This window comes from Chelonoidis abingdonii, chromosome 3 (genome assembly GCF_003597395.2).
Source record: "Chelonoidis abingdonii isolate Lonesome George chromosome 3, CheloAbing_2.0, whole genome shotgun sequence".
Lineage (NCBI taxonomy): Eukaryota > Metazoa > Chordata > Testudines > Testudinidae > Chelonoidis > Chelonoidis abingdonii.
In genome coordinates this window covers 209,194,717-209,214,871 of record NC_133771.1, presented here as the reverse complement: position 1 = coordinate 209,214,871, position 20,155 = coordinate 209,194,717, and the positions used below count along the sequence as shown (strand labels likewise).

The 20,155-nt window shown below is 43.2% G+C and overlaps 1 protein-coding gene across 2 annotated transcripts in view; it reads left to right on the top strand.

Moving 5' to 3' along the window:
- The window catches only part of PLCB1 (phospholipase C beta 1), a 645,127-nt gene that overhangs the window by 153,944 nt on the left and 471,028 nt on the right, over positions 1-20,155 (top strand). For both annotated transcript variants that reach the window (XM_075064491.1, XM_075064492.1), the window contains exon 3: positions 19,863-19,931. The gene's annotated coding sequence lies outside the window, so the exon portion shown is untranslated. The remainder of the gene's footprint in view (positions 1-19,862; positions 19,932-20,155) is intronic.

The following is a 20,155-nucleotide window of genomic DNA, read 5'->3' as shown; positions in this document are numbered from 1 at the left end:
TAGGCTGCCGTCAGATCAGTACGTTTGCTAATAATTATCTTGTTCTACCCTGCTAATGTCTAATCTCATCATGCTATAGCAATATTGAAATATAGCCATAGCTTCAGACATGTACAGGAAAACACAGATTAAAAAAAATCTTAGTCCAAACTACATGTTTTTCAGATACACTGAGAGCTTGAACCTGGGCTGATGGCTGAGCACAATAGTCTCGACTGTGTAGCACTGCTTCACTCACCAATATAGTTCAAAGAACAGGAGTACTTGTGGCACCTTAGAGACTAACAAATTTATTTCAGGATGAGCTTTGGTGAGCTACAACTCACTTCTTCGGATGCATAGAATGGAACACAGACAGGAGATATTTATACATACAGAGAACATGAAAAAGTGGAAGTATGCATACCAACAGGAAGAGTCTAATCAATTGAGATGAGCTATCATCAGCAGGAGAAAAAAAACTTTTGAAGTGATAATTAAGATGACCCATAGAAGGTGTGAGGAGAACTTAACATAGGGAAATAGAGTCAATTAGTGTAATGATCCAACCATTCCCAGTCTCTGTTTAAGCCTGAGTTAATTGTATCTAATTTGCATATTAATTCAAGTTCAGCAGTCTCTCTTCGGAGTCTGTTTTTGAAGTTTTTTTGTTGCAAAATTGCCACTTTCAAGTCTGTCACTGAGTGGTTAGAGAGGTTGAAGTGTTCTCCCACTGGTTTTAGAATGTTATGATTCCTGATGTCAGATTTGCGTCCATTTATTCTTTTGCGTAGAGACTGTTCAGTATGGCCAATGTACATTGCAGAGGGGCATTGCTGGCACATGATGACATATATCACGTTGGTAGATGTGCAGGTGAACAAGCCCCTGATGGCATGGCTGATGTGATTAGGTCCTATTATGGTGTCACTTGAATAGATATGTAGACAGAGCTGGCACTGGGCTTTGTTGCAAGGATAGGTTTATCCGCAAAAAGAACAGGATATAGTTCAGTTCACTGTGCCACTGTGCCAGTTTCCAGTCTGCTCAGCCACTGTAAATCCAAGCAAACGTATTTATTTTTTAATGTAGAGGTGAGGAACTGAAGATCTAGAGCCACAAGGGCTGGTTTTGCTTTGTTTTGGTATCAGAAGAGTACTGTCGTATGGAAATCTCTTTGCATTCGTTCTCCTAATGGCATTGTGCATCCTGTAAACTGCAGCCTATTTCCTCTCTATTTGAAAATGTTGTTGTTTCTATGTCTCCAGGGACATATTTTTAGAGATTGCACATCATTAAGATGGCAAACACTTTTTCTGAGTCAACGGTGGTTCTTTTTTTCTCTGGCCTTCCAGTAAGGAATTCACTACAGCAGTCACTGGACACTACTTTAAGAAGATAAGTGTAACACTGCACCCCATATTCTTCCTATTGATATTAGTATGATCTAATTATATCATAATTACAATGTATTTTATGCAAGATGAGGCATGTGAGGTATCATTGGAAAGGTTATAGTTTGCTGAACACAATTATCCTATTTGTATGCATGTATCATTTTTGTCAAAAGTCATAACCTCAATGTATCTATTTCACATGTAGCTATTCCTGGGCAATGCCCACTAGGCAAAATGCTCTCAGTCTAGATGGCTGGCTGGGAAGGACCCATTCAGGTTAACGAGCCATTAGGAAGAAACAATAGGCCTTAGGAGAATCTTAGCTCCCATCTGGTGAGCCTTCTTGTGAACGCTCCAAACAGTCCCTGGGGGAGGGCTGCTGTGACTCTCCAGGGACACATGACCAGGTTACCTGGTGCTGAACTCCATCTTGGGATGTCAGTATTTTTCCACTGACTGATATGGGAACCAAGCTTTGAAACAAAGGGTCCCTGCCATGTGCAAAAGCTATATAAAGGAGGGGAGTAACATCATCTGCATTCTTCACTGACTCGAGACCCAAGAAGACTCCTGGAAACACCTGAGGAACAAAGACTGAACTGGGGAAAGTGCTGGGCCCAGGCTGAAGGGATTTTTAGCCTGGGAATGGAACACCTGGGGATTCCAAGCTCTAAGCAAGTGCAACTTGCCCCTTAAGAGTCTTCAATCTTCTTGTATCATCACTTAGGGTGAGAATTTGCTACTCATATCCAATCTATTTAGTATATTAAGCTTAGTTTGCATTTTTTGTTTATTTGCTAGGAAATCTGCTTTGATCTGTTTGCTATCCCTTATAATCACTTAAAATCTATCTTTTGTAGTGAATACACTTATTTTTGCTCTATCACAAGCCAGTGTGTGGGTATCATAAGTTGGGGCAAAAGTCTGTTGCATATTTCTCTCCACATTGAGGGAGGGAGCAAATTTTATGAGCTTATTCCATATAGTTCCCTGTGTAGTGCAAGGCGGTATAAATTTGGGTTTACATTCCAGAGATGGTGTGTGCCTGAGGAACTTGAAGGTGCCTTAACTAGAGCCTTCCCATGCAGGGGCTGGTCAGAGAGCCTGCATGTAACTGTAGCTGAGTGTGTCCCTACTTGTATGTGTGTGGTGAAAGTGCAGGCTGGAGAGGGCTTTGCAGCTTGTCACAGCAGTATGATCTGAGAGGGAGCCCAGGCTGGTGGGTCAGGGAAGCTCAGTGGTACCCCAGTTCCAGGTGGCACCCCGGGGGAACCCATCACAGTAAGAACTACATATAAAGGGACCCTAGAGGACATCTGAGAAACACACACAACACAGTTAAGTTATATTGCAAATATTACAGCGCGTGAAATTGCCCGGAGCTGAGAACCAACAACTCTTTGCACAGCCCTTGAAGGTTCAGCTCCACAGTTAAGTCTTGAGATGATAATACCTTGCTTCACTGCTTGCAAAGAACGCTCTCGGGCTTTCAGAGGAATTACTGCCCAGGCTAACTGCATGTGTGTGTGATGGAGGCACTAGACCAGAGGTCGGCAGCCTTTCAGAAGTGGTGTGCCGAGTCTTCATTTATTCACTCTAATTTAAGGTTTCATGTGCCAGTAATATATGTTAACGTTTTTTAGAAGGTCTCTTTCTCTAAGTACATAATATATAACTAAACTATTGTTGTATGTAAAGTAAATAAGGTTTTTAAAATGTTTAAGAAGCTTCATTTAAAATTAAATTAAAATGCAGAGCCCCCCAGACCGGTGTCCAGGACCCGGGCAGTGTGAGTGCCACTGAAAATCAGCTTGTGTGCCGACTTCGGCACATGTGCCATAGGTTGCCTCCCCCTGCACTAGACTATGGGCTATTTCTCTTCCAATGTCCTGACGAAAGATGTGTGCCCAAGAGGCTCACCTCTGCCCTTCAAGCTTCACCTCTTCTCTATGATGGATATTCCTCTTCTGCTACCTCAGCAGCTTGCAGTGCCTCAAAACCCTAAGTACGCCGCCAAAGAAGCAAGCAGCCTGTTGGCTGACCAAAATACTCAGTGTTTTATAACAAGAAATGGGATTAGACATTCCTACAAATGGGGCAGAAAGGACAATCTGTATGCAAGGATAATAAGGCACCGGAATGCTGTAATAATTTAGTAATGCTTTCCCGTTATATAGTGCTTTCAGCTCAAAGCACTTTACAAGCACTAAGGACCAAATCTTAAACTGGGTGCAGAGCCTGAGTGTTCCAGGAGAACAAGTGGGGGAATGGCTCCTACCCTACGTGGGTTGCGCAGAGGAATGATGTAGCCGCTCCATGGCTGCTAATGTAACCTGTGGTTCCTTGCACCAACTCTATTTGTGGAGGAATGGAGCAATAGGCAGTGGATCAGTCCTTGTGGATCCACTGCATCTGCTCATTTCTAGCTTGTCTTCCTACCAAAAAACCCACCTGTGCATGAAGACGAAAGGACCCTCTTTCTGTGGCAAGTGGGATTTGGCTCCCCTGTGAGGGGTCACAGCATTCTGCCCTCTCCCCCTCTGCAGTGCGATCCTTGGATCATGGGGGTAGGGTTTGCCCCTAATTATGCCTCACCCCATGGAGTCTATTCAATATCCTCCACTTTTACTGGTGAGCAGGTGATGCGCAGAAGATCTAATTGGCTTGCTCAGCTTTGCACAGGAAGTCAGCACAGAGCTAAGATTAGAGCCTTGAACTCCTGTCCTCCAGCCCCATGCTGTAACCGAGAAGAGATGGCCACACATTGCAAATGTAATGAAACTTGACTGATATTTTTAAAAGCTATAGTTAGGCACTGCTCTTTGAATTCCAGTCCTTTAATGAACAACTTCAAAGGAAGTCCGAGTAGACTTTTTAATGCATGGTGGGCACTGAAATCAGTGGAGCGACACCCCTGGAATCAGGTCCTAAATGAAACAATATATTTGACACTGTAGTGCCACTCTATGACCTGTCACTACAGGGTGTTGGAGCGTGATATAGGCCTGGTCTACACTATGTAAGATACGCAACTTCAGCTACGGGAACATTGTAGCTGAAGTTGAAGTATCTTTTTTCGACTTACCTCCCGTCCTCATGGTGCGGGATCGACAGCTGTGGCTCCCCCTGTTGACTCTGCTACCGCCGCTCACCCTTGTGGAGTTCCGGAGTCGACGGGAGCACGTTTGGGGACCAATATGTCGTGTCTAGATGAGACGCGATATATCGATCCCTGATAAACCAATTGCTACTCACTGATGCAGCGGGTAGTGTAGACATACTCAGAGACTTCTGCCATCCCTCACTAAATAATGCCCTGCGCTGAAAGCAAGTGGTGCAGAATTCTCAAGGGTGTAGGCACAAAAGAAATCCTGAAATATTTCATAAAATGTATATAGGGCTTCTGGTTTTGAGGGGGGATTATTATTTTCATTGGGAGGGGGGTTATTTTGGCATTTTTTGAGTTCTATATAAATGTCCCATAACCAGTTTTTTGGGGGCTCTCCCTATATATATTGTAATGAGTCATCTGTTCGTAATGTTCCCCATTGCACTTTAATGTAGCGTTTCAAACAGCACTGCATTAAAGCACACTAGGGAACCTTTAGAGCATGTCAGCAGGATCTACATGGACCAATTAATGCACAGCACATTGGTGTGCTTTAGATATCACACCCTCATAGAGTGCATTACTGGTCCATATACATAATCCATTAGGTACAAGAAGGCTGGACAGAATTCAATATTTGGTGAGGGTTTTTATGATTTTGACAGATAATATTGATGATTTTTAAGCATTTTTTTCTATTTTTATCAATTATGGGGAGAGGGTCAGACAATAATTAATAACCATCGATGTTGAGATTCCAAGAGTTAAAGCTCTGTAATCATTACCACACAAGTTGTCAACGTCACATATGAAAATATACAAAGTAAATAGCCTTAAATCAAACTCCAAGTTCTCAAGGACAGTTTTCTTACTCTGCCTATTTGTACATTTTTGTTTTTATTGAAGGAAATATTTTGTTGATTTGTGAGTGTGCAGCAAAATCGACGTTTACTGACATTTGCTGAAAAAAACAACAACAACCCTAATTCTTCCAAGCCTAGATTCAATTTACAATCTCTGGTGCTTTTTCTGGTGTTTATTGAATAAACACCAACGTCATATTTTTTTTGTATTGAGCATTTTATTGATATGTATGAGTTAAAACTGAGAATCAGAAGCCTGAACACGTGTTTTTATATGGTCACATCTGCCAGTTATTGGGCCTCTGTGAGATGATTCAATGTTTGAGTTTCAAAATCTCTACAGTAGTCAAAGGTTGCTATTTAAATTCTCCTAACTCCAGCTGGGTTACATTCTTCAGTCCAAAAATAATTTTTGATACACAGGGCCTTTTTACTAAATGTTTTGAAAATGTCCAGTTTGTCAATAAAAAAATGAAAATTCAAGAAGTTTCTTAGTAAAAAATAAAAATAAAATAGAAAATGTCCATGAAAACTTTTGAAAATGAATGTTCCTTTCTTTCAAAAACTTTTACAGAAAATACTTACTGTTTTCCAACCAGCCTATTTAAGAAATGGGACCATTTTCTGTTCTCTGCTAAGACTTACTTAGTTTGAGTTGGGAACTTAAAAAAAATCTTTATCTCACGGTATGTCTACACTGCCCACTAGATTGGCGGGCAGCGATCGATCTAGCGGGGATCGATTTATAAATAAATCGCCCCCCAAGTGGTCTCCCATCGACTCCTGTACTTCTCCACCGCGAGAGGCTCAGGCAGAGTTGACGGGGGAGTGACAGCAGTTGACTCACCGCAGTGAAGACACCACGGTAAGTCGATCTAAGTATGTTGACATCAGCTACGTTATTCACATGACTGAAGCTGAGTAACTTAGATCGATTTCCCCCTCTCTCCCAATGTAGATCGGGGTCAGAAAGATTGTGGTAGTTTTCGTGAGTGATAAAAAGGGACATTATCTGATTGCAAAATACTTTCCTCTTTCTATGGGAAGTCATTGTCTGTATACAGCTTGTTTAATGTGCTTCACCTTTTGGGCTAGATTGACTTGTGCAACGAGCACACTCCCCGCTTACATCTTGTACAGCGATCGGGCTCAGTTAGCTGGAGTGAAAACTAAGCAACTAAACAACATTGCTTGTAGCATATCCTGCCCCCATTGGGGTGTAAATGGTCGTCACTCAATTGAAGTATTCAGAGTATGACACTTTACACCAGCTGAGGATCACTGACATCGTCAGATGCCTACGTCTGGTCCTTTTTAGTTGCGCTTGTCACAAGGTGACATTGGCCCTTTAAGATGGAAGAGGGGCTCCCAGTTGGGCTTAGGAGTAGGCACCTGAGTCGGAGAGCGAAGGAGACTGTATGAATCACAGACTTGGAGAGTCAGACGCAGGCGGGGGCGGTGAGAGCTCCTTGAGACCCAGAGAGAGAGGGACAAGAAGCAGCAAGAAAATACTGGCAGGAGTTGCTTGGGTGAGAGCATTAGAGAGAGCTGAGTCCGGGGGCAGAACAGGAGCTGAAGAAAGCTGCTGGAGAGGACTGGCCATATTTGGGAAACCCAGCTGAACTGCAGGAAGGTTTGTGCATAGGTGCCTGGGCAAAGGGGAGAAACCAGCTTGGTCCAGAGATACTGAGCTCAGAAACAAGAGGGTTGTTATGGGAGAATGGCTCCTTGTGGGCAGGTGTAGGCCTCCCTGGCAGGGAGGCCTGGAGGAGTGGAATGCTGCGGGAGGGCAAGCCCCCTGGGTGAAGACCAGGGCTGCAGGAAGGCTGGTTGCTGTCATGGAGGGAGGTCTGAAGAGAGGGGCTTTGGATCCGGGCAAAAGGGACTGGGAACAAAGTGCTGCTGTTCACTCTTGGATGGGTGATTTGGAGGCGAATGGGGAAAATCGTGTGTTTATATGAGAACTGGAGAATGGTTTTACTACAAGGATTTTGGGGAATTACAGCCCTAGTGTATGTGAATAAATTTGTATTGGACACTGAGAAACTGTTCTTTTCATGGGTGGACAGAAAGGAAAACAGAGACTTGGCGAACCTGTTGTGCCATGACCTGGCACTGGAGGGGGGTTGAGGCAGGACTGCCCTGCTGCAGTGGTTAATGTGGATTTATGCTCCACAGGTGGGGGATTATTTCTCTAGATCCACACATAGAGGGGACTTTCTGTGCGTGCACTTTTTCCACTGTAATCATGCATGTAGTTATGGGGGGCAGGCCTAGGATTGCACTGGGGATGAATGTGCATCTTTCTGCTAGCGCTGGATCGCAGGTTGTATTGCCTGTTGTGCATCCCCCTGATATTGCTCTGTGGAGCAGAACCCTTCTCCATGGGATGTGCAGGGTGAAGAAGCACTGGGAGCTTCATTGCCAGGGAACAGTTGAGAGCCACAGGGAGCTGCAGGACCAACAGGGAGGCACGTTGCCTCTGCAAGGATGGCATTTGGCCTGCTGAGGATCCCTGGGGGATCTGTCTGGGGCTAGCTTTGCTGCTGTTTTGGGGGGCGCTCAGGGATTTGGGGGAAACTTGGTGAGAATTCAGAACCTCGCAGCGTCTTTTTCTCCTTGGCCTCCCTCCTGCAGGTGGGAGCAGGTTCCTAGGTTTTAAATGGCACTGAAGTGGAGGAGGGCTGTAGAGGGCTCATGTCAGCATTATCAGCCATGGAAGCAGAGCTTGCAGATAAATATGCCATTGTCAGTCTACTGAAGCTGTGGAGGCAGCCAAGGATTTTCTGTCTTTCGCAGCACTTCAGAAACACTGAAGCCCTGGGTGCCAGAATGGTGGGCATTGATTTTTCAAGAGGTGTTTGGAGGCAGAAAATTCAGAATTTCTTCCTTGCCAGCATAGAGGAGTTAGAATACAGGAATAGCAATGTTCATTAATGTGCCTTCATAGAAGCTGGTCCGTGTGTTTTTATATAAATGGTATCCACAGCAGCGCTGCCCTCAAGATCCACCCCCTCTTCCTCACTTCAATCTAAGCGATCCTTCCCCTGTACCTGATAATTGCATGTCTGCCTGCAGAGTTCAGGTAAACTCCTACCTTTTTCTGAGTTGTGGTGGGAAGCAGAAGTCTTAACTGCCAATGCAGGGCAGGAAAGCTTGGAGAGGGAATGTGCTGTCAGAAGTACCTTATGCAGCTCCATTGTGGCCTACCCCCTCATGGCAGCTGCCATCCATAGCCGACAGCAGCATATGCAGAGGAGCCTCGCCATGTCCTTACGAAAGTCTTGTCTTGTCACACACCAGCTAGGATATAGCTTGTGTCCCAGCATGTCACGTGAGTGCTAGGTTAGAATCTTGCCCTGCTGCATTACCGGAAATAGAGGCATGTCTCTCCCTCTAGCCTCCCTGCTTAGTGCACCTATACAGCAGATGGTGGGGGTTGGCTTTTTTATGCACAACAGCTTTTCAGGATGTTTTAGCAGCTCACTAGCTTTAACGCACTGTTTGAAGAGGTTGCTATATTTTCCTACGGTGCAGACTACAATAAACATAGAGAGAGCAAAGTGTGCCATTAGCAGCAGGACAGAGGTCCTCTCTTTGTACTAACAGACGTGCATGATGGGCAGTTTTACCAGAGGGTCCTTCTGGCATCGTCAGGCAGAGGCTTCAGTCGTGACCAAAGTAAATTGCTAACTAGATTCTGCAGAAAATGAGGACAAACCCAGAACCGTGCAGCTTTTTCATTGCCGTAAATATATTTATTCTTGTGACATCTTTTGATTACCCTTCTGGAGACCAATTACACATTCAGTGCCAATACTCAAACAACTTTTAGGTATTTATGAACTGACAAGGAGCATTTGTTTCCTTTCATTTGAATACCTAGCTATTGCCACATCAAGTGTCTGCTAACAGAAGGAGATCCCATAATTGACTTGAATCCTATACAAGGAGCTAGAAGGGAACTGTGCAGTCAGAAAAGTTAGGCCAGCCTTAGCCTGAGAGCAGTAATATGTGTCTTTTTTTAAACAGCTCATTGTTTAAGGAGCTAAGAGGAAAAACCGTGGAGGATGAAAAGATCATAAAGAATTTGACACAGAAGAAAATTGCCAGTTAGGATTCATAAAGAAAAACTTATAAAGATCCTTTACTATTATCAGTAATACCTGTACTATTTTAAAATGGATAAAATGGAGAATACAGACTAGATTTCGACCACAGAAACCATCTATGCATACGCTATGGGTGAAATTCCTGCCCCCTGGAATCCCAGGTGAAGTTCTGACCCAAATGAGAGTTTTGCCCTTGACTGCAGTGGGGTCAGGATTTCACCCTGAAATTCCATTATTGACATAAGAGTTGATTGTATGATGCTTGACAACACACCATTTGGTATCCATCTTTTCATGCTTCCACAACCTGAAGAAGCTTGTCACTTCCACAGAGTTGGTCCAATAAAAGATATTATCTCACCTACCTTGTCTCTCTTTGTATCCTGGGACCTACACAGCTACAACAACACTGCAGTGGAGTTAGGCAAATGCTGAGAACTTTTAACTCCCCTGTTCTCCCATAAAGCTTTCATTTTGGGATGATGACATTAATTTTGCTGTGTGCTATATTGCAAAGTGACTAGAGGAAGGGAAGAGTAAATGATGTAGCCGTGACTGTAAAAGAACCTTTTCTATTTCAGCCTTTCATGTTCATTGGTCATTTAAGGGAATTTAATACCTGGGACAGTTCGGATGTAACTGAAGTTGGAGCTTTCTACTGCAATCTGTAATCCTGAATGTGGCTGCCATATTCACTCTAGAGATGAGTGTGAATCACAAAATCTGCATATATATTTAGTCCTGACTATATAGGGCCAGATTCATAGCTGGTGTAAATGAGCATAGCTCTGTTTACTTCAATACAGCTACACTAATTTATACAAGCTAAAAATCTGGTCCATAAACAGTTATCTTGATAAGAATTTGCCTTATTAAGGCTTGCTAAACTGATTTTCACTTAATCTTTTACACTCAGTGAACAACATTTCCCCACAATGGGTTGTTTAACCTAAAATCACATATTCATTTGCTTGTCAACTTGTGTGAAAATAGAGAGCAGTTACTCCAGATTCATATTGTTGTTACTGACAAAATAATCTAGTTCAGTATGTGCAGGCTGGGCCAGGGTATATCGATAAAACATTTGACACAGTAACTGCTATGCAGAATTTCCATTTAACAGAAAATCCTCTGATTTCAAAATTTGGTTTCATTCTGAATCAGAACAAAAGGTTGAATTTAGAAATTTTCTGCAAAACAAAATTTTCAAAAAAAATTGCTTCAGGTCAGTCAAAACATTTTATTTTGATAAAATACAAATATTTCATTTTAATTTTGACTCTATTTCATTTTTTAACGATTTAAAAGAAATGGAAACATGTCATTTTGATGCACAAAATCAAAACATCACAAAAATGTCAGTGTGTTCTGTTTTGACATCACAACCCTTTGTTTTGATTTTTTTTTCCCCAGAACAAAATTTTGTCAGCCAACATATTCCCGTGTCAAGGAATTGACATTTCTGATTCAAAAATTTTCATCCGGCTGTAATTATCAGGAGACAACATGATTTCATTATCATGTAATTAATGCAGATTACAGTGGGGTTTACTCAACCAAATCCCCTGCTAACGCAACTTGGCATAGCTCCACTTAAGACAAATCTGCTTCAGAGTTGTGCTAGGCACTTCACAGCAGTAGTCTAATGCGATGCAAGGAGGAAGGATGAATGGAGTTTATAGCAGTAAGATCACATGGTTTCTCAACAGGCTAGCATTCAACATGGTGGAGTCGAATTGTGGCTTTTTGGGGGAGTGGGGTGGAGTTATTTATAAAATAAGTACATACCTAAGCTGATTCATTCCATGCAGACATCAATCAGACATCTACATTTGCTATGTAATCTTGAGATAGGGGCTAAAGTGTCATGCAGAATTTCACAAACTAAACTATGAGCCATTGATCTTATTAGGGAACTCTGGTCCACAAACGGATGGCAGACTCCTTATTTCTATTTATGTATACTGTTTACATGTAAATCCACACTATGAGAAACATAGTACTGGGCCTTAATATATAATTTATGACCATGCATCAGTAAGTAACCAAACATGTGTAACTGCCCATCAACATGAGTAAAGGTTAGACAATCTGACCCATAATTATTAAATGCTGTTACATGATCATAATGTGTATATATATGCATGTAAAGTTCCTCATATTGGTAAATAGGGTGTATGTATAAAGAAATATCTGTACGGTGCCATCCACTTTTAAGTCAAACTCCCCAAAGAGATTGTCAAGGCTGATTCCCCACTCTGGCACTTCAAGTGCAGAAGTTGGGGGCCCGCAAGGTTTCTAAAAATTAATACTGACCATTCCAGGCTGGTATTAAACTCCCAAGGTTTCAGCTTCTCTCTGACCTTGGATGGGTAGATGCTGCCACCACCCAAGTGCAAAAACCCCTTTGAGAACCCAGGAAGGCGCACTTGGGAATTCCTTCCTCTGGGATAGCCTCGAGCCCTTTCACACACACACACATACCGCACCCCTGGAGAAGAGCTGAGAAAAAAAACAGAGGAAATCAACTGTTGCCACCAGCTAATTAAACAACATGTGCACAAATATTTTAGGACACAAAAATCCAATCCTGTTCTTAAAAAAGGTAAATTTTATTAAAAACAAAAAGAAAGAAAATACATTTGGAATTTAGGTTTTTTGCTATGTTTAAAAAAACCCAACAATTACAAGGATTAAGCATCAAGACAGCTTCTTCAGGTCCAGTTTAAAGGCTACATGCAAAACAAAAGCACCTGGGATTAGCACAGAGGAGTCTACAAGCCATAAAGAAATAAAAGAGATAAACCTAACTGAATCTTCCTAGATATTTCCTGAGCTACTTACATATCTGGGGTGTCAAATGAGTAGTTTCTAGTTATCATTTGATGATTTTCATGCCTGGCCCAAAGCTTTTTATAGCATAGTTCCAGTTCTGTCTCTGCTCTCCGGGAAAACAACACAGACAGACCAAGGGGAACTTTTTTCTCCCCAATTCTGAAAAGTTCTAGCCTTCCCATTGGCCCTTTTGGTCAGGTGCCCACTCCCTTCCTTTTACCTATGCAGGAAGGTGTTTTAACCCTTTATACGTAAAGCAAGTAGAGAACAACCACCAAGAGGGATTTATAGCTGACTGGCTGGCTGGGTGTCCCTAAAAGGGAACCCCACCCCCCCCACACCTTTGATCTATCACCGAGATCAATGAAGAATTTTGCCTTGTTAACTAGTGTTATGTTAATAAGAAGTATCTAGCACAATGGGTGATGTGCTTTGTGCAATTCTAGGAGGTGGAAATTAACTAATAAAAGTAAGAATGAACCAGATCCTGGGCAGATATAAATTGGTGTTGCTCTACTGCAGGGATTGGCAACCTTTGGCCAGCGGCCCACCAGGGAAAGCTGCTGGCAGACCTGGATGGTTTGTTTACCTGCAGCATCCGCAGGTTTGGCCAATCGTAGCTCCCACTAGCCGCGGTTTGTCGTTCCAGGCCAATGGGGGCTGCAGGAAGCAGCGTGGGCCAAGGGATGTGCCGGCCGCTGCTTGCAGCAACCCCCATTGGCCTAAAACGGCAAACCATGGCTACTGGGAGCTACGATTGGCCAAAGCTGCGGATGCTGCAGGTAGACAAACCATCCTAGCGCGCTAGCAGATTTCCCTGACGGCCTGCGTGCCAAAGGTTGCCGATCCCTCCTCTACTGAATTCAGATGAGACTGCTTGTGTGAGTAACTGCTCCCCAACACAGGAAAGGTTGCACAATGTGCTGTTTCTGTGAGAACGGGCTCACCCAGAAAAGTGAGGATGCACAATCTACCCCTATAAGGATGGGTCCCTGTCTCAGGGGATAGTTGAAAACAAACGTAGCAGGATTAATATTCATTTCTTAGCGTTTTTGTGGTAGGTGAATTAAGAGACATTCTTCTCTTGCAAGATTAATAGCTCACAGTAAGAGTGGTTACAGGTCTCTACTCAGGGCAAGGCTGGACTTACAGTGTTTTTGCTTCTCAGTTGCCACGGGCTTCTATGGCTCATCTAGCACACAGTGTGGTTCCAACCCTGTGCCCACTGATTGCCGTAGCAGCAGGCTTTAGACTGTCAATTTCGCAGCACTTGAACTGCAGCTTTTTCTGCCAAGTAGTAAAGAATGGAAGCATATTTTGGCTTCACAAAAAACCTGTCTAAAATATATGCTAAAATATTAGGAAATTGCCCTCTCCCTCTTTAATGACTCATTTGGAAGATGAAAGCAATTATTAAAGGTCACAAAGTTTCCAAGGGTTTGATATTCTTCAGCCTAGGAACTTCTAAGAAATGTTACATTATGAATTCTGACTTATCCAGACCCTACTGATTGCAGGCTACAGTGACATTTATGTGGGTGTCCTTACCTCATTCTCTTTCCTTTAGATGGCAAATTACAATAGCTTAGGGGCTTTTTTTCACAATTCAGGAGGCACATGTAAAATTAAATTGCATAAATGTACCATAGCTGTATGCAGTGTTGTTGTGGCTGTGTTCGGCCCAGGACATTACAGAGACAAGGTGGAGGAGGTAATATATTTATTGGACCAGCTTCTGTTTCTTGTCTCTTACCAACAGAAGTTGGTCCAATAAAAGATATTGCCTCACCCACCTTGTCTTTATAAATGTACCGTTCAGTTCTAATATCTGTTAATAAACAATGACTATAGGGCATATGTTCCCATGGCTTGCGTAGCTGCTTCCTGCAAAACCTGTCTCAAAAGTCTGTGCGCTTGCCAAAAAAACCTCCTATGTGCTAGGTTGCCAGACCCAAAATATGGTAACATGTATAAGGTCACAGCAAGGATTCACAGATCCCACTCTTTAAAAGTTGGGATCTAATTACATCCTCTCTTCAGATGGCCTAGGTTTTGGAAACCTCTCAGAGTGTGCTTAGAACTCCACTTCCCTGTTCTTACAACCCCCTTCTTAGCGGGAGCCCAGATTTCTTCGTTTTGTGAGGTGTTGGTTTGGTTTGCTCCTTGTTGTTCGTGATTATTCTTGATGTGTATTATTTGAGTTGAAAGGCTCTTGTTATACGTTCGTGTTAGGGAAGGTCTAGCCATTTATTCTCTTTTTAAAATAAAATACTTGGCCAACCTACAACAACAAGCTTCTGACAATTGCCTGGTGTGTAGTTTTCCATCTTCTCTTGTAATCCTCTTTTCTTCTACTTCTTTCATTTTCTCATGTTCTCGCTGTTACAACCATTTATTTCTAGCAGTTGTCAGTCCTTTCAGTTTTCTAAATCTTTCTTCTTTGATTGCATAAGTGAAATGTCTTTCCTCACGTCGGTAGGTTCCTTGAAGCCACATTGCCACAATGTTGCCATCCCTCAGGATTTTACCTTGTGATATTTGGTGTTTTTTGTAAAGCCCCAGTATTGGCAGACCTGTGATTACATAAGTGTCTTGGCTTTCATTTAAAAAAAAAACGTTTCTAGTCCTCATAACTACAGGGAAAAACTGAACACCGTGAACCCTAAAGGCTCAAAAACCAGAATACAAATAGAGCACACAAAATGTTTCCATCTTCTGAAAGTTGTTTGATTTTTAAGCCCTTCTCATTACTTTTGAGGTCTTGGGGTTGGTAGTGGTGCATTGTGGATACCTGAACTCATGTTGAATATTGCCTGACTCCCCAAGCAGTCTCACTGAAGTTAGTGGGACTTCTTGTGAGGTATTACTCAATGAGACATGTGAGCCTTAACATTTAGGGCCAGATACTCAGCTAGTGTCCATGGATCTATGCTGCTTGACACTAGTTGAGGATAAAACCCTTAATTTCAAATAGTCATAATCTGCACACTTCATTGTGTGTAGTATTCTTTTTTTACCCCATTCAGTTCTGTTGATAGAGCAGAACTTCAAAGAAAGAGAAAGACTATCTTAGTTTCCATTTCACTCTCTAATCCCTGGTTCTCTTTCCAGTTTCTCGCTTACCATATCTCCCTTTTGTTAAATGTCCTCTCTTCTCCATCTTTCTCTAATTACATCTAAAGACTAGAGCTCCTCTTCCCATTCTAAATCGTATTCCCATTATCAGTCTGATAAACATTAATGTGACTCTTCTGTATTTCATTAGTTTTGTTCTTGCTCATATTTGAGTGTCTCTCAGACATTAAGTCAACAGAGAGACTCCATATTGCGTCCTTATTTTGCCATATTCAAAGTCAAGCTTGCTTCCAGCCCGGAACAGGCAGCTATTTAACAGAGCGCTGCAATTAGCTTCGTTTGTTTCAGATGTTTCTCTTCCTGTCTCCTCCGTTGAGTCTGCCTTTAGTTTTCATGCATCCCAAATGGGGCTTCCATAGAGCAGGCGTTAGAGTGGTTCCTAAGAACAGCTTGAAAAAATAAATAGTATTTTATCTTTCTTACATCAGAACTCGGGGGGGGAAAAAACTTCTTTAATTAACAAAGACTAGTCTGGCTTTCTGCATTAAAAACATGATGCTGCATTTTGAGATGCATTTACAATGGTATGCAAATATGGCATGAAATAAATTACAGAAGCAATAAAAATGTATGTGAGGTGTGTTTGCACTGATCGGACATCTCTGGGGTCTGGAAGAAAATTCTGCTCCAGGATGGACAAAATGTGAAGAGAATGTAGAAATGTTACAGTAAGACCTAGGGTCAGATCCTCAACGGGTGTAAATTAGCATTGCTTTGTTGAAGTCAGTGAAGCTGTGCTGACTTACACCAGTTAAAGATCTCGCCCCATCCCAGCCTGGGGACCAGTCATGCTGGATTCTGGAGAACGAAACACAATGCACGCTGCAGTCTTTGTGCACTGTGGATGACGCTCATGCTTTGGTAGAGGGCCCGTTGCCAGATCCTACGTGACAAGAAGGTGTCATGCAAGTGAGCTTCTGCATCCCCTTTGCACTGGGAGAGAGTGAGTCCCACAGTCACTTCAAAACCCACGTGGATGATTTAGAAGAGGAGCTGCTCCACCTAGACCTAAGTAGATCCAGTAACTAGGAACCTTCACATGAGGGGCCCCAAGGAGCAGCATCCACTCTTCAGGCCTGTCAGCTGGGGTATTAGCCATGACAGCATTGTGCGCTGATGCAGAGGGGCTGTGCTTCACTGCTGTGGTCTGCCCTGGTGTTTGGGGGATGGTTCTGTTATCTTCAATCTCCATTTCATTTCCATGTCCTAAGTCTCTTCATGCTTGCTGGGGGTTGGAATTGAACACATAAGACCCTGCAATGCCCAAAGGCCTTTGTGCTCCCAGCAGAAGTGTATGCGTGGATCTGATCCAATCAATATTCACCTCAATTGTGATGGTGTGTCAGATGGAGCAAGGGACGAGAGGGCGTGGGAGCAGTGTGGGTCTGTCTGGGAATGGATCTTCAGTCTGGAACTGAAGTGGTGCATAATGGCAGTTTTGTTAAGAATGAGATACTCCTGAACACTGATTCAGATAATGGTACAGGCAGCCAGCTGTGAAAGGGAGAGGAACTGGTGCTGTCAGGTGAATATTTTTTCCACTGTACACAAGTGTATTTCTCTCACTCTCTTTTGACTGGATCAGGATCTGGACTACAAAAAATGAAAAAGAAACCAGTTGACAGCTACTATAGTATAGGTCACAGAGAAAAACTGTATTTTTCCTTAGGAATATGGTTTTGCTTTTCATGGTATAGTGGCTTTATACTGTACTTAGATTTCAAATTCTCTGAGCATCAACACAGTAATTATTTAAGATAAAAATTCTATTAAACTAGTGTTGCTCTGTGGATAATGTGGTCTAATTCTTGCTTTAGCATTGTTTATACCTGTAAATGAACAGATTTATGCTAATATGGACTATTAGTCCTCATCAAGATGTAAATGAAACAGACAATAGTAAGAGGGAGTTTAATATCTTTAAGCAATGTCCAGTCAAATCAGAGTTATTTGCCTGAATCTCACAGGATAGTTTGTGTTGCTACTTGCAAAGAGCATACAAGTGGAGATAAATGTCTCGTCAAGCACTGTTGATCTTTTCACAGTAGCTATGTCCATATGTGATGGCCTTCGCTTGTGGGGAGCATTGCCTAGTGGTCAGGCTTAGGGCCTTCAAATTGCGGAGGAGAGGTTGGTAGGGGAGCTCAGGCCCTCCCATTCCACCAAACTCCAGCCCAGAGCCCTGTGAGGACTATCAAAGTTCTGGTAGCCTGGGTTGCCCTCCCTGGGCCACTTTCTGTCATCCCATGGTTGCCCATAGCTTGCTGTCTATGATTAGATATGCAGGTGGTGAGCTCACCGCTTGGCACCTCCTTGTGGCCACGCATGGCATGGTAGCTCCCTCTGTCTCGGGGAAGCAGCTGTCTCTTGTGATGGCTTGGCCCTCAGCCAGGTCACTTCCAACTAGGGTGACCAGACAGCAAAAGTCTGAAAAATCAGGACAGGGAGTGAGTGGTAACAGGAGCCTATATAAGAAAAAGACTCAAAAATCAGGACGGTCCCTATAAAATCAGGACATCTGGGCACCCTAGTTCCAACTCTCTCCCCTGCTGGGATAGTCCATAAAGAAAGCGAGAGGAATTAACGCAAATAAACTGAGTCCATATGTGAGAGGGAATGCCTCCCTCTGAGGTCGTCCCTGAAGCAGGTCCTCCCTTCCCTTGGAGAGGGACCTTTGGTAGGGAGAGATTTTGCCTTCCCTCAGTTCTTCTCTCAGGAGCTGGGAGGTGCACGTTTGCTCTCTGTCCTGATCTGCCCCCCAAGGGAGCTGTTCCGTGTCCTTTAACTTCTCCTCTAGTCTGTGCATGACTTGCAGGTGTGGGAGGGCACGGCTAGCTGAGCCCAGAGCAGCCCCTTAACCTCTTGTTGCCCAGTGTGGGGTTTGTATACATTAAGGTATTACATCCCCCAAACCCCACGATGTGCAGTTACACCTACCCAGGAACAGGTAGGGAAGAGGATATTAATTCTGAGTCACAATCTGCTGCTTGGTTTCCCCCTGCTCCAAGAGGGTGGGAATCCTTTGTGCCAACCCTAGACCATCATCACTCCACTCCCTGTTTTTCATTAGTTGTCCCCCATATTCGTTTGGTTCCTGGGTCCAGTAGTCCCTCCTGCTAGGCTTGTGGAGGGGCCTTTAGAAGTGGGTGGGCTTGCACCCACGCATCTCCCAGGTTTTCCTATAAGGCCAACCCTAGACTTGGTGATGGGTACACACTGCAGCACAATGATGTAGCAGCAATGCCCTGCTCATTGAGGGGTGGGAGAGATAGCCAAGGTTCCATTCATTCTCCAAACCTTCTCCACCCACCCGTGAAGGATGGGGGAGTACTGGCCCTGTGGAGCGTGCATCTCATGCTGCACTGCTACCCCTGGTATGGATATGGGTATGGGTAGTCAGTGCAGGGAAATGGAGGGAATACCTTACACCTCTGCTTGAGTGTCCAGGACTGGACACAGTGAGGCCCTAGGGGAGTTAAAGTTTGGCTAGTATTAAGGTGACTAGAGCACCGGACTGGGACTCAGGAGACCTAATTTCTATTTCTGGCTCAACCATTGGCCTCCTTGATGAGCTTGGACAAATCAGGTTACTCCTGTGTGCCTCAGTTTTTCCATCTGTAAAATGGGGATACTGAACTCCTCTTTGTAGAGTGCTTTGAGATCTGATAAAAGCTAGGTGGTATTATTAAATCTGTGTTTAAAAAGTAAAATTAAACCCTTGGAAAATACATCTCTGTAATTGTTTCCCTATGTAGGAGAGGTCACGTAGTACGTCATTTTTATTCTCTTAAGTGCAATATGTAGAAGTCATCTGAAGTGTGAGGTGGTGGTCGAAAGTACATGATTTTTATTGAGTAGTAAGGAAAATAGTCGCCGCAAGTTATCACTGAGTGCACAGCATCCTTCTTATTCACACATACTTTTCAAAATGTCCTATCCACAATCACGTAGATTTTTCCACTGTGAAGTTAGGATGTTCTGTTTGGCAAAGTTCTCTTTTGCAGACAGTAGCCAGGAGCTAATTATTGCGAGACAAGGGATACATAGAAAACAATACACAGAGGTTTTGTTGAAAAATGTGAATCACAGTAGAGTGCTTGGCAACACAAGAAATAAGCTAAATAATTTTGGTTTGAAATGAGTCCCTGGAAAATCAATATATCAAACTGGTGGTGGAGATGGGATTGGGGGGGAGGGGGAGAAGGCCAAAGCACATTTGCAAGGAAACAATGGGGTTATATAACAACAGTTCCAATATTGCAACGAGGAATTGTTACTCCTGACCGGTATGCGATGTGCAGGACAGAACCTGCAGAGAGCTCACTGAAGGCTGAGGTCTAACAGTAGCATTACTAGGGAACAAAAGCGCAGTTAGCGAAGTGTGCATTTTCAATGAATGGGTAACAATGTGTATTTCAACTTTTCCTTATAGGAGACAGAGCTGCTCGATCTCAGCTTCATCAGAGATGCCAGATGTGGGAAACATGCCAGAGCTCCCAAGGTAGGAACGGCTATTGTGTACATACCAGATGTTGCATTGATAACTTAGATAAGGTGGCTTTGAAATTATATGCAGCAATTTGAAAAGTTGCCCAATGCAATAAATATCATTTTTGCTTTTTTCTTTATTTACCCAGTCTGTGCGAAGATGCATTGAGATGGTTGGGCCATTGACTGTTGAGCCTGTATGTACAATTCCGATGAATGTTTTATTTGCAGTGAATA